Source organism: Pristiophorus japonicus, unplaced genomic scaffold (genome assembly GCF_044704955.1).
Source record: "Pristiophorus japonicus isolate sPriJap1 unplaced genomic scaffold, sPriJap1.hap1 HAP1_SCAFFOLD_207, whole genome shotgun sequence".
Lineage (NCBI taxonomy): Eukaryota > Metazoa > Chordata > Chondrichthyes > Pristiophoridae > Pristiophorus > Pristiophorus japonicus.
The window spans coordinates 239,079-252,500 of NW_027251767.1; the positions used below are offsets into that span (position 1 = coordinate 239,079).

The 13,422-nt window shown below is 49.5% G+C and overlaps 8 non-coding genes across 8 annotated transcripts; all 8 read left to right on the plus strand.

The window, feature by feature from the left end:
- Positions 1-799: 799 nt before the first annotated feature.
- trnam-cau (transfer RNA methionine (anticodon CAU)) lies at positions 800-872 on the plus strand. The gene has a single exon. It is a non-coding gene; the product is annotated as a tRNA-Met (tRNA).
- Positions 873-4,645: 3,773 nt separating this feature from the next.
- Positions 4,646-4,718, plus strand: trnam-cau (transfer RNA methionine (anticodon CAU)). The gene has a single exon. It is a non-coding gene; the product is annotated as a tRNA-Met (tRNA).
- A 1,198-nt stretch (positions 4,719-5,916) lies between these two features.
- On the plus strand, positions 5,917-5,989 carry trnam-cau (transfer RNA methionine (anticodon CAU)). The gene has a single exon. It is a non-coding gene; the product is annotated as a tRNA-Met (tRNA).
- A 1,198-nt stretch (positions 5,990-7,187) lies between these two features.
- Positions 7,188-7,260, plus strand: trnam-cau (transfer RNA methionine (anticodon CAU)). Its single transcript has one exon. It is a non-coding gene; the product is annotated as a tRNA-Met (tRNA).
- A 1,194-nt stretch (positions 7,261-8,454) lies between these two features.
- On the plus strand, positions 8,455-8,527 carry trnam-cau (transfer RNA methionine (anticodon CAU)). Its single transcript has one exon. It is a non-coding gene; the product is annotated as a tRNA-Met (tRNA).
- A 1,197-nt stretch (positions 8,528-9,724) lies between these two features.
- Positions 9,725-9,797, plus strand: trnam-cau (transfer RNA methionine (anticodon CAU)). Its single transcript has one exon. It is a non-coding gene; the product is annotated as a tRNA-Met (tRNA).
- Positions 9,798-10,995: 1,198 nt separating this feature from the next.
- On the plus strand, positions 10,996-11,068 carry trnam-cau (transfer RNA methionine (anticodon CAU)). The gene has a single exon. It is a non-coding gene; the product is annotated as a tRNA-Met (tRNA).
- Positions 11,069-12,262: 1,194 nt separating this feature from the next.
- On the plus strand, positions 12,263-12,335 carry trnam-cau (transfer RNA methionine (anticodon CAU)). Its single transcript has one exon. It is a non-coding gene; the product is annotated as a tRNA-Met (tRNA).
- Positions 12,336-13,422: the final 1,087 nt, after the last annotated feature.

A 13,422-nucleotide genomic window follows, 5' to 3' on the forward strand; every position in this document is an offset into this window, starting at 1 on the left:
GATCGACGTTACTGAGCAATAGCAGGCGAGCAAGGGCAGGACTGGAAGCCATGGATATGGTGAAAGACGCCGAGAAGAGCTCGAGCCTGTGCAAGGGAAGCGAGTTGAGCGCAACGTCGCAGCCGCCACGAGCGTGAGGGAGCAGGCGAGAGCCCTGTCTGACTGATGGACAAATGACTTCTATTGCCTGAGGCTTTGCCTGAAAGAAAGTGCAATTGCCTGAGGCTTTGCCTGATAGAAAATACTGGCTCTTTACATGCATTGCTGCTCAAAGGCACTCCCTGCTGACACACACATGCAAGTGTTCAAGCAAAACGGTGAAGGCACTGTCCTGTGCCTCAGCTGTAACATGTTCAGCTGTAAACTGCTCATCATATTAAGAACTCTGCCTTCAGCGAATTGCGACTTACCACACACATACTTACTTCAAAAGAATGCTCACTGCTTCAAGCCGGAGTGCAACCAACCACCTAAGGACGACTTTGCTTTGCTTTGTTTTCTACTGCACTGCTCCGCTCCCCACCTGTCAATCGAAGGGCAGCGGCAGAGGTGCCTATCTTTGCTGATTGTCTGCCGCATGCCTTTTAATGCTGCTCGTCCTGTGTACTTGCTGATGTCGCAGCTATTTTTCACAGCCTGGGCCAGCGGCGCAATGGATAACGCATCTGACTACGGATTAGAAGATTGCATGTTCGGCTCCTGCCTGGCTCGAGCATTGTGGCAATCTTTGCATTCTGGCTTTGAATGCCACGTAAGCGAACATAGTTGGTCACACTCTTCAGTTACTAACCAGGCAAGTGCCTTCTTAGCGCAGTAGGCAGCGCGTCAGTCTCATAATCTGAAGGTCCTGAGTTCAATCCTCAGAGAAGGCATTAATACTTGCATAGACTTTTCTCCTTCTTTCATTTCAGCTGCATTCATGCAAAAATCAGGAAGTTTTGCTGCGATAGCACATCAAAGGATTTGATGTCCCTCAGCCTGCGGTGACCTTCAGAAGCAGATGGGCTCACACCACACCTGACACAACTCTTGTTTCTGAACAATTACCCGAGCCAAAAGAATAGTGGTGAATGCAGGTATTGATCCCTCTAACTCTCACATGCAAAGCAAGCGCTCTACCATTTGAGCTAATCCCCCATTGATGTCTGGCATTAGCTCCCAGTTTGCATCTGACTAGCCCCTTATCACTCGCCTCCTCGCTGTTCCACGACCAGCAGAAATCTCTTGCTTCAGGTTGGCCTGCTCCCTGAACACTTTCAATGCTTTGCTCCGATCGACGTTACTGAGCAATAGCAGGCGAGCAAGGGCAGGACTGGAAGCCATGGATATGGTGAAAGACGCCGAGAAGAGCTCGAGCCTGCGCAAGGGAAGCGAGTTGAGCGCAACGTCGCAGCCGCCACGAGCGTGAGGGAGCAGGCGAGAGCCCTGTCTGACTGATGGACAAATGACTTCTATTGCCTGAGGCTTTGCCTGAAAGAAAGTGCAATTGCCTGAGGCTTTGCCTGATAGAAAATGCTGGCTCTTTACATGCATTGCTGCTCAAAGGCACTCCCTGCTGACACACACATGCAAGTGTTCAAGCAAAACGGTGAAGGCACTGTCCTGTGCCTCAGCTGTAACATGTTCAGCTGTAAACTGCTCATCATATTAAGAACTCTGCCTTCAGCGAATTGCGACTTACCACACACATACTTACTTCAAAAGAATGCTCATTGCTTCAAGCCGGAGTGCAACCAACCACCTAAGGACGACTTTGCTTTGCTTTGTTTTCTACTGCACTGCTCCGCTCCCCACCTGTCAATCGAAGGGAAGCGGCAGAGGTGCCTATCTTTGCTGATTGTCTGCCGCATGCCTTTTAATGCTGCTCGTCCTGTGTACTTGCTGATGTCGCAGCTATTTTTCACAGCCTGGGCCAGCGGCGCAATGGATAACGCATCTGACTACGGATTAGAAGATTGCATGTTCGGCTCCTGCCTGGCTCGAGCATGATGGCAATCTTTGCATTCTGGCTTTGAATGCCACGTAAGCGAACATAGTTGGTCACACTCTTCAGTTACTAACCAGGCAAGTTCCTTCTTAGCGCAGTAGGCAGCGCGTCAGTCTCATAATCTGAAGATCCTGAGTTCAATCCTCAGAGAAAGCATTAATACTTGCATAGACTTTTTTCCTTCTTTCATTTCAGCTGCATTCATGCAAAAATCAGGAAGTTTTGCTGCGACAGCACATCAAAGGATTTGATGTCCCTCAGCCTGCGGTGACCTTCAGAAGCAGATGGGCTCACACCACACCTGACACAACTCTTGTTTCTGAACAATTACCCGAGCCAAAAGAATAGTGGTGAATGCAGGTATTGATCCCGCTAACTCTCACATACAAAGCAAGCACTCTAACATTTGAGCTAATTCCCCATTGATGTCTGGCATTAGCTCCCAGTTTGCATCTGACTAGCCCCTTATCACTTGCCTCCTCGCTGTTCCACGACCAGCAGAAATCTCTTGCTTCAGGTTGGCCTGCTCCCTGAACACTTTCAATGCTTTGCTCCGATCGACGTTACTGAGCAATAGCAGGCGAGCAAGGGCAGGACTGGAAGCCATGGATATGGTGAAGGACGCCGAGAAGAGCTCGAGCCTGCGCAAGGGAAGCGAGTTGAGCGCAACGTCGCAGCCGCCACGAGCGTGAGGGAGCAGGCGAGAGCCCTGTCTGACTGATGGACAAATGACTTCAATTGCCTGAGGCTTTGCCTGAAAGAAAGTGCAATTGCCTGAGGCTTTGCCTGAAAGAAAGTGCAATTGCCTGAGGCTTTGCCTGAATGAAAATGCTGGCTCTTTGCATGCATTGCTGCTCAAAGGCACTCCCTGCTGACACACACATGCGATGTGTTCAAGCAAAACGGTGAAGGCACTGTCCTGTGCCTCAGCTGCAACATGTTCAGCTGTAAACTGCTCATCATATTAAGAACTCTGCCTTCAGCGAATTGCGACTTACCACACACATACTTACTTCAAAAGAATGCTCACTGCTTCAAGCCGGAGTGCAACCAACCACCTAAGGACGACTTTGCTTTGCTTTGTTTTCTACTGCACTGCTCCGCTCCCCACCTGTCAATCGAAGGGAAGCGGCAGAGGTGCCTATCTTTGCTGATTGTCTGCCGCATGCCTTTTAATGCTGCTCGTCCTGTGTACTTGCTGATTTTGCAGCTATTTTTCACAGCCTGGGCCAGCGGCGCAATGGATAACGCATCTGACTACGGATTAGAAGATTGCATGTTCGGCTCCTACCTGGCTCGAGCATTTTGGCAGTCTTTGCATTCTGGCTTTGAATGCCACGTAAGCGAACATAGTTGGTCACACTCTTCAGTTACTAACCAGGCACGTGCCTTCTTAGCGCAGTAGGCAGCATGTCAGTCTCATAATCTGAAGGTCATGAGTTCAATCCTCAGAGAAGGCATTAATACTTGCACAGACTTTTTTCCTTCTTTCATTTCAGCTGCATTCAAGCAAAAATCAGGAAGTTTTGCTGCGACAGCACATCAAAGGATTTGATGTCCCTCAGCCTGCGGTGACCTTCAGAAGCAGATGGGCTCACACCACACCTGACACAACTCTTGTTTCTGAACAATTACCCGAGCCAAAAGAATAGTGGTGAATGCAGGTATTGATCCCGCTAACTCTCACATGCAAAGCAAGCGCTCTACCATTTGAGCTAATTCCCCATTTATGTCTGGCATTAGCTCCCAGTTTGCATCTGACTAGCCCCTTATCACTTGCCTCCTCGCTATTCCTCGACCAGAAGAAATCTCTTGCTTCAGGTTGGCCTGCTCCCTGAACACTTTCAATGCTTTGCTCCAATCGACGTTACTGAGCAATAGCAAGCGAGCAAGGGCAGGACTGGAAGCCATGGATATGGTGAAAGACGCCGAGAAGAGCTCGAGCCTGCGCAAGGGAAGCGAGTTGAGCGCAACGTCGCAGCCGCCACGAGCGTGAGGGAGCAGGCGAGAGCCCTGTCTGACTGATGGACAAATGACTTCTATTGCCTGAGGCTTTGCCTGAAAGAAAGTGCAATTGCCTGAGGCTTTCCCTGAAAGAAAATGCTGGCTCTTTACATGCATTGCTGCTCAAAGGCACTCCCTGCTGACACACACATGCAAGTGTTCAAGCAAAACGGTGAAGGCACTGTCCTGTGCCTCAGCTGCAACATGTTCAGCTGTAAACTGCTCATCATATTAAGAACTCTGCCTTCAGCGAATTGCGACTTACCACACACATACTTACTTCAAAAGAATGCTCACTGCTTCAAGCCGGAGTGCAATCAACCACCTAAGGACGACTTTGCTTTGCTTTGTTTTCTACTGCACTGCTCCGCTCCCCACCTGTCAATCGAAGGGAAGCGGCAGAGGTGCCTATCTTTGCTGATTGTCTGCCGCATGCCTTTTAATGCTGCTCGTCCTGTGTACTTGCTGATGTCGCAGCTATTTTTCACAGCCTGGGCCAGCGGCGCAATGGATAACGCATCTGACTACGGATTAGAAGATTGCATGTTCGGCTCCTGCCTGGCTCGAGCATTTTGGCAATCTTTGCATTCTGGCTTTGAATGCCACGTAAGCGAACATAGTTGGTCACACTCTTCAATTACTAACCAGGCAAGTGCCTTCTTAGCGCAGTAGGCAGCGCGTCAGTCTCATAATCTGAAGGTCCTGAGTTCAATCCTCAGAGAAGGCATTAATACTTGCATAGACTTTTTTCCTTCTTTCATTTCAGCTGCATTCATGCAAAAATCAGGAAGTTTTGCTGCGATAGCACATCAAAGGATTTGATGTCCCTCAGCCTGCGGTGACCTTCAGAAGCAGATGGGCTCACACCACACCTGACACAACTCTTGTTTCTGAACAATTACCCGAGCCAAAAGAATAGTGGTGAATGCAGGTATTGATCCCTCTAACTCTCACATGCAAAGCAAGCGCTCTACCATTTGAGCTAATTCCCCATTGATGTCTGGCATTAGCTCCCAGTTTGCATCTGACTAGCCCCTTATCACTTGCCTCCTCGCTGTTCCACGACCAGCAGAAATCTCTTGCTTCAGGTTGGCCTGCTCCCTGAACACTTTCAATGCTTTGCTCCGATCGACGTTACTGAGCAATAGCAGGCGAGCAAGGGCAGGACTGGAAGCCATGGATATGGTGAAAGACGCCGAGAAGAGCTCGAGCCTGCGCAAGGGAAGCGAGTTGAGCGCAACGTCGCAGCCGCCACGAGCGTGAGGGAGCAGGCGAGAGCCCTGTCTGACTGATGGACAAATGACTTCTATTGCCTGAGGCTTTGCCTGAAAGAAAGTGCAATTGCCTGAGGCTTTGCCTGATAGAAAATGCTGGCTCTTTACATGCATTGCTGCTCAAAGGCACTCCCTGCTGACACACACATGCAAGTGTTCAAGCAAAACGGTGAAGGCACTGTCCTGTGCCTCAGCTGCAACATGTTCAGCTGTAAACTGCTCATCATATTAAGAACTCTGCCTTCAGCGAATTGCGACTTACCACACACATACTTACTTCAAAAGAATGCTCACTGCTTCAAGCCGGAGTGCAACCAACCACCTAAGGACGACTTTGCTTTGCTTTGTTTTCTACTGCACTGCTCCGCTCCCCACCTGTCAATCGAAGGGAAGCGGCAGAGGTGCCTTTCTTTGCTGATTGTCTGCCGCATGCCTTTTAATGCTGCTCGTCCTGTGTACTTGCTGATGTCGCAGCTATTTTTCACAGCCTGGGCCAGCAGCGCAATGGATAACGCGTCTGACTACGGATTAGAAGATTGCATGTTCGGCTCCTACCTGGCTCGAGCATTTTGGCAATCTTTGCATTCTGGTTTTGAATGCGACGTAAGCGAACATAGTTGGTCACACTCTTCAGTTACTAACCAGGCAAGTGCCTTCTTAGCGCAGTAGGCAGCGCGTCAGTCTCATAATCTGAAGGTCCTGAGTTCAATCCTGAGAGAAGGCATTAATACTTGCATAGACTTTTCTCCTTCTTTCATTTCAGCTGCATTCATGCAAAAATCAGAAGTTTTGCTGCGATAGCACATCAAAGGATTTGATGTCCCTCAGCCTGCGGTGACCTTCAGAAGCAGATGGGCTCACACCAAACCTGACACAACTCTTGTTTCTGAACAATTACCCGAGCCAAAAGAATAGTGGTGAATGCAGGTATTGATCCCTCTAACTCTCACATGCAAAGCAAGCACTCTACCATTTGAGCTAATTCCCCATTTATGTCTGGCATTAGCTCCCAGTTTGCATCTGACTAGCCCCTTATCACTTGCCTCCTCGCTATTCCTCGACCAGAAGAAATCTCTTGCTTCAGGTTGGCCTGCTCCCTGAACACTTTCAATGCTTTGCTCCAATCGACGTTACTGAGCAATAGCAGGCGAGCAAGGGCAGGACTGGAAGCCATGGATATGGTGAAAGACGCCGAGAAGAGCTCGAGCCTGCGCAAGGGAAGCGAGTTGAGCGCAACGTCGCAGCCGCCACGAGCGTGAGGGAGCAGGCGAGAGCCCTGTCTGACTGATGGACAAATGACTTCTATTGCCTGAGGCTTTGCCTGAAAGAAAGTGCAATTGCCTGAGGCTTTCCCTGAAAGAAAATGCTGGCTCTTTACATGCATTGCTGCTCAAAGGCACTCCCTGCACACACACACATGCGATGTGTTCAAGCAAAACGGTGAAGGCACTGTCCTGTGCCTCAGCTGCAACATGTTCAGCTGTAAACTGCTCATCATATTAAGAACTCTGCCTTCAGCGAATTGCGACTTACCACACACATACTTACTTCAAAAGAATGCTCACTGCTTCAAGCCGGAGTGCAATCAACCCCCTAAGGACGACTTTGCTTTGCTTTGTTTTCTACTGCACTGCTCCGCTCCCCACCTGTCAATCGAAGGGAAGCGGCAGAGGTGCCTATCTTTGCTGATTGTCTGCCGCATGCCTTTTAATGCTGCTCGTCCTGTGTACTTGCTGATGTCGCAGCTATTTTTCACAGCCTGGGCCAGCGGCGCAATGGATAACGCATCTGACTACGGATTAGAAGATTGCATGTTCGGCTCCTGCCTGGCTCGAGCATTTTGGCAATCTTTGCATTCTGGCTTTGAATGCCACGTAAGCGAACATAGTTGGTCACACTCTTCAATTACTAACCAGGCAAGTGCCTTCTTAGCGCAGTAGGCAGCGCGTCAGTCTCATAATCTGAAGGTCCTGAGTTCAATCCTCAGAGAAGGCATTAATACTTGCATAGACTTTTTTCCTTCTTTCATTTCAGCTGCATTCATGCAAAAATCAGGAAGTTTTGCTGCGATAGCACATCAAAGGATTTGATGTCCCTCAGCCTGCGGTGACCTTCAGAAGCAGATGGGCTCACACCACACCTGACACAACTCTTGTTTCTGAACAATTACCCGAGCCAAAAGAATAGTGGTGAATGCAGGTATTGATCCCGCTAACTCTCACATACAAAGCAAGCACTCTACCATTTGAGCTAATTCCCCATTGATGGCTGGCATTAGCTCCCAGTTTGCATCTGACTAGCCCTTATCACTTGCCTCCTCGCTGTTCCACGACCAGCAGAAATCTCTTGCTTCAGGTTGGCCTGCTCCCTGAACACTTTCAATGCTTTGCTCCGATCGACGTTACTGAGCAATAGCAGGCGAGCAAGGGCAGGACTGGAAGCCATGGATATGGTGAAAGACGCCGAGAAGAGCTCGAGCCTGCGCAAGGGAAGCGAGTTGAGCGCAACGTCGCAGCCGCCACGAGCGTGAGGGAGCAGGCGAGAGCCCTGTCTGACTGATGGACAAATGACTTCTATTGCCTGAGGCTTTGCCTGAAAGAAAGTGCAATTGCCTGAGGCTTTGCCTGAAAGAAAATGCTGGCTCTTTACATGCATTGCTGCTCAAAGGCACTCCCTGCTGACACACACATGCAAGTGCTCAAGCAAAACGGTGAAGGCACTGTCCTGTGCCTCAGCTGCAACATTTTCAGCTGTAAACTGCTCATATTAAGAACTCTGCCTTCAGCGAATTGCGACTTACCACACACATACTTACTTCAAAAGAATGCTCACTGCTTCAAGCCGGAGTGCAACCAACCACCTAAGGACGACTTTGCTTTGCTTTGTTTTCTACTGCACTGCTCCGCTCCCCACCTGTCAATCGAAGGGAAGCGGCAGAGGTGCCTATCTTTGCTGATTGTCTGCCGCATGCCTTTTAATGCTGCTCGTCCTGTGTACTTGCTGATGTCGCAGCTATTTTTCACAGCCTGGGCCAGCGGCGCAATGGATAACGCATCTGACTACGGATTAGAAGATTGCATGTTCGGCTCCTACCTGGCTCGAGCATTTTGGCAATCTTTGCATTCTGGCTTTGAATGCCACGTAAGCGAACATAGTTGGTCACACTCTTCAGTTACTAACCAGGCAAGTGCCTTCGTAGCGCAGTAGGCAGCGCGTCAGTCTCATAATCTGAAGGTCCTGAGTTCAATCCTCAGAGAAGGCATTAATACTTGCATGGACTTTTCTCCTTCTTTCATTTCAGCTGCATTCATGCAAAAATCAGAAGTTTTGCTGCGATAGCACATCAAAGGATTTGATGTCCCTCAGCCTGCGGTGACCTTCAGAAGCAGATGGGCTCACACCAAACCTGACACAACTCTTGTTTCTGAACAATTACCCGAGCCAAAAGAATAGTGGTGAATGCAGGTATTGATCCCTCTAACTCTCACATGCAAAGTAAGCACTCTACCATTTGAGCTAATTCCCCATTTATGTCTGGCATTAGCTCCCAGTTTGCATCTGACTAGCCCCTTATCACTTGCCTCCTCGCTATTCCTCGACCAGAAGAAATCTCTTGCTTCAGGTTGGCCTGCTCCCTGAACACTTTCAATGCTTTGCTCCAATCGACGTTACTGAGCAATAGCAGGCGAGCAAGGGCAGGACTGGAAGCCATGGATATGGTGAAAGACGCCGAGAAGAGCTCGAGCCTGCGCAAGGGAAGCGAGTTGAGCGCAACGTCGCAGCCGCCACGAGCGTGAGGGAGCAGGCGAGAGCCCTGTCTGACTGATGGACAAATGACTTCTATTGCCTGAGGCTTTGCCTGAAAGAAAGTGCAATTGCCTGAGGCTTTGCCTGATAGAAAATGCTGGCTCTTTACATGCATTGCTGCTCAAAGGCACTCCCTGCTGACACACACATGCAAGTGTTCAAGCAAAACGGTGAAGGCACTGTCCTGTGCCTCAGCTGCAACATGTTCAGCTGTAAACTGCTCATCATATTAAGAACTCTGCCTTCAGCGAATTGCGACTTACCACACACATACTTACTTCAAAAGAATGCTCACTGCTTCAAGCCGGAGTGCAACCAACCACCTAAGGACGACTTTGCTTTGCTTTGTTTTCTACTGCACTGCTCCGCTCCCCACCTGTCAATCGAAGGGAAGCGGCAGAGGTGCCTATCTTTGCTGATTGTCTGCCGCATGCCTTTTAATGCTGCTCGTCCTGTGTACTTGCTGATGTCGCAGCTATTTTTCACAGCCTGGGCCAGCGGCGCAATGGATAACGCATCTGACTACGGATTAGAAGATTGCATGTTCGGCTCCTACCTGGCTCGAGCATTTTGGCAATCTTTGCATTCTGGCTTTGAATGCCACGTAAGCGAACATAGTTGGTCACACTCTTCAGTTACTAACCAGGCAAGTGCCTTCTTAGCGCAGTAGGCAGCGCGTCAGTCTCATAATCTGAAGGTCCTGAGTTCAATCCTCAGAGAAGGCATTAATACTTACATGGACTTTTCTCCTTCTTTCATTTCAGCTGCATTCATGCAAAAATCAGGAAGTTTTGCTGCGATAGCACATCAAAGGATTTGATGTCCCTCAGCCTGCGGTGACCTTCAGAAGCAGATGGGCTCACACCACACCTGACACAACTCTTGTTTCTGAACAATTACCCGAGCCAAAAGAATAGTGGTGAATGCAGGTATTGATCTCGCTAACTCTCACATACAAAGCAAGCACTCTACCATTTGAGCTAATTCCCCATTGATGGCTGGCATTAGCTCCCAGTTTGCATCTGACTAGCCCCTTATCACTTGCCTCCTCGCTGTTCCACGACCAGCAGAAATCTCTTGCTTCAGGTTGGCCTGCTCCCTGAACACTTTCAATGCTTTGCTCCAATCGACGTTACTGAGCAATAGCAGGCGAGCAAGGGCAGGACTGGAAGCCATGGATATGGTGAAAGACGCCGAGAAGAGCTCGAGCCTGCGCAAGGGAAGCGAGTTGAGCGCAACGTCGCAGCCGCCACGAGCGTGAGGGAGCAGGCGAGAGCCCTGTCTGACTGATGGACAAATGACTTCTATTGCCTGAGGCTTTGCCTGAAAGAAAGTGCAATTGCCTGAGGCTTTGCCTGATAGAAAATGCTGGCTCTTTACATGCATTGCTGCTCAAAGGCACTCCCTGCTGACACACACATGCAAGTGTTCAAGCAAAACGGTGAAGGCACTGTCCTGTGCCTCAGCTGCAACATGTTCAGCTGTAAACTGCTCATCATATTAAGAACTCAGCCTTCAGCGAATTGCGACTTACCACACACATACTTACTTCAAAAGAATGCTCACTGCTTCAAGCCGGAGTGCAACCAACCACCTAAGGACGACTTTGCTTTGCTATGTTTTCTACTGCACTGCTCCACTCCCCACCTGTCAATCGAAGGGAAGCGGCAGAGGTGCCTATCTTTGCTGATTGTCTGCCGCATGCCTTTTAATGCTGCTCGTCCTGTGTACTTGCTGATGTCGCAGCTATTTTTCACAGCCTGGGCCAGCGGCGCAATGGATAACGCATCTGACTACGGATTAGAAGATTGCATGTTCGGCTCCTACCTGGCTCGAGCATTTTGGCAATCTTTGCATTCTGGCTTTGAATGCCACGTAAGCGAACATAGTTGGTCACACTCTTCAGTTACTAACCAGGCAAGTGCCTTATTAGCGCAGTAGGCAGCGCGTCAGTCTCATAATCTGAAGGTCCTGAGTTCAATCCTCAGAGAAGGCATTAATACTTGCATAGACTTTTCTCCTTCTTTCATTTCAGCTGCATTCATGCAAAAATCAGGAAGTTTTGCTGCGAGAGCACATCAAAGGATTTGATGTCCCTCAGCCTGCGGTGACCTTCAGAAGCAGATGGGCTCACACCACACCTGACACAACTCTTGTTTCTGAACAATTACCCGAGCCAAAAGAATAGTGGTGAATGCAGGTCTTGATCCCGCTAACTCTCACATACAAAGCAAGCACTCTACCATTTGAGCTAATTCCCCATTGATGGCTGGCATTAGCTCCCAGTTTGCATCTGACTAGCCCTTATCACTTGCCTCCTCGCTGTTCCACGACCAGCAGAAATCTCTTGCTTCAGGTTGGCCTGCTCCCTGAACACTTTCAATGCTTTGCTCCGATCGACGTTACTGAGCAATAGCAGGCGAGCAAGGGCAGGACTGGAAGCCATGGATATGGTGAAAGACGCCGAGAAGAGCTCGAGCCTGCGCAAGGGAAGCGAGTTGAGCGCAACGTCGCAGCCGCCACGAGCGTGAGGGAGCAGGCGAGAGCCCTGTCTGACTGATGGACAAATGACTTCTATTGCCTGAGGCTTTGCCTGAAAGAAAGTGCAATTGCCTGAGGCTTTGCCTGATAGAAAATGCTGGCTCTTTACATGCATTGCTGCTCAAAGGCACTCCCTGCTGACACACACATGCAAGTGCTCAAGCAAAACGGTGAAGGCACTGTCCTGTGCCTCAGCTGCAACATTTTCAGCTGTAAACTGCTCATATTAAGAACTCTGCCTTCAGCGAATTGCGACTTACCACACACATACTTACTTCAAAAGAATGCTCACTGCTTCAAGCCGGAGTGCAACCAACCACCTAAGGACGACTTTGCTTTGCTTTGTTTTCTACTGCACTGCTCCGCTCCCCACCTGTCAATCGAAGGGAAGCGGCAGAGGTGCCTATCTTTGCTGATTGTCTGCCGCATGCCTTTTAATGCTGCTCGTCCTGTGTACTTGCTGATGTCGCAGCTATTTTTCACAGCCTGGGCCAGCGGCGCAATGGATAACGCATCTGACTACGGATTAGAAGATTGCATGTTCGGCTCCTACCTGGCTCGAGCATTTTGGCAATCTTTGCATTCTGGCTTTGAATGCCACGTAAGCGAACATAGTTGGTCACACTCTTCAGTTACTAACCAGGCAAGTGCCTTCTTAGCGCAGTAGGCAGCGCGTCAGTCTCATAATCTGAAGGTCCTGAGTTCAATCCTCAGAGAAGGCATTAATACTTGCATGGACTTTTCTCCTTCTTTCATTTCAGCTGCATTCATGCAAAAATCAGGAAGTTTTGCTGCGATAGCACATCAAAGGATTTGATGTCCCTCAGCCTGCGGTGACCTTCAGAAGCAGATGGGCTCACACCAAACCTGACACAACTCTTGTTTCTGAACAATTACCCGAGCCAAAAGAATAGTGGTGAATGCAGGTATTGATCCCTCTAACTCTCACATGCAAAGCAAGCACTCTACCATTTGAGCTAATTCCCCATTTATGTCTGGCATTAGCTCCCAGTTTGCATCTGACTAGCCCCTTATCACTTGCCTCCTCGCTATTCCTCGACCAGAAGAAATCTCTTGCTTCAGGTTGGCCTGCTCCCTGAACACTTTCAATGCTTTGCTCCAATCGACGTTACTGAGCAATAGCAGGCGAGCAAGGGCAGGACTGGAAGCCATGGATATGGTGAAAGACGCCGAGAAGAGCTCGAGCCTGCGCAAGGGAAGCGAGTTGAGCGCAACGTCGCAGCCGCCACGAGCGTGAGGGAGCAGGCGAGAGCCCTGTCTGACTGATGGACAAATGACTTCTATTGCCTGAGGCTTTGCCTGAAAGAAAGTGCAATTGCCTGAGGCTTTGCCTGAAAGAAAGTGCAATTGCCTGAGGCTTTGCCTGAAAGAAAATGCTGGCTCTTTACATGCATTGCTGCTCAAAGGCACTCCCTGCTGACACACACATGCAAGTGCTCAAGCAAAACGGTGAAGGCACTGTCCTGTGCCTCAGCTGCAACATGTTCAGCTGTAAACTGCTCATCATATTAAGAACTCAGCCTTCAGCGAATTGCGACTTACCACACACATACTTACTTCAAAAGAATGCTCACTGCTTCAAGCCGGAGTGCAACCAACCACCTAAGGACGACTTTGCTTTGCTTTGTTTTCTACTGCACTGCTCCGCTCCCCACCTGTCAATCGAAGGGAAGCGGCAGAGGTGCCTATCTTTGCTGATTGTCTGCCGCATGCCTTTTAATGCTGCTCGTCCTGTGCACTTGCTGATGTCGCAGCTATTTTTCACAGCCTGGGCCAGCGGCGCAATGG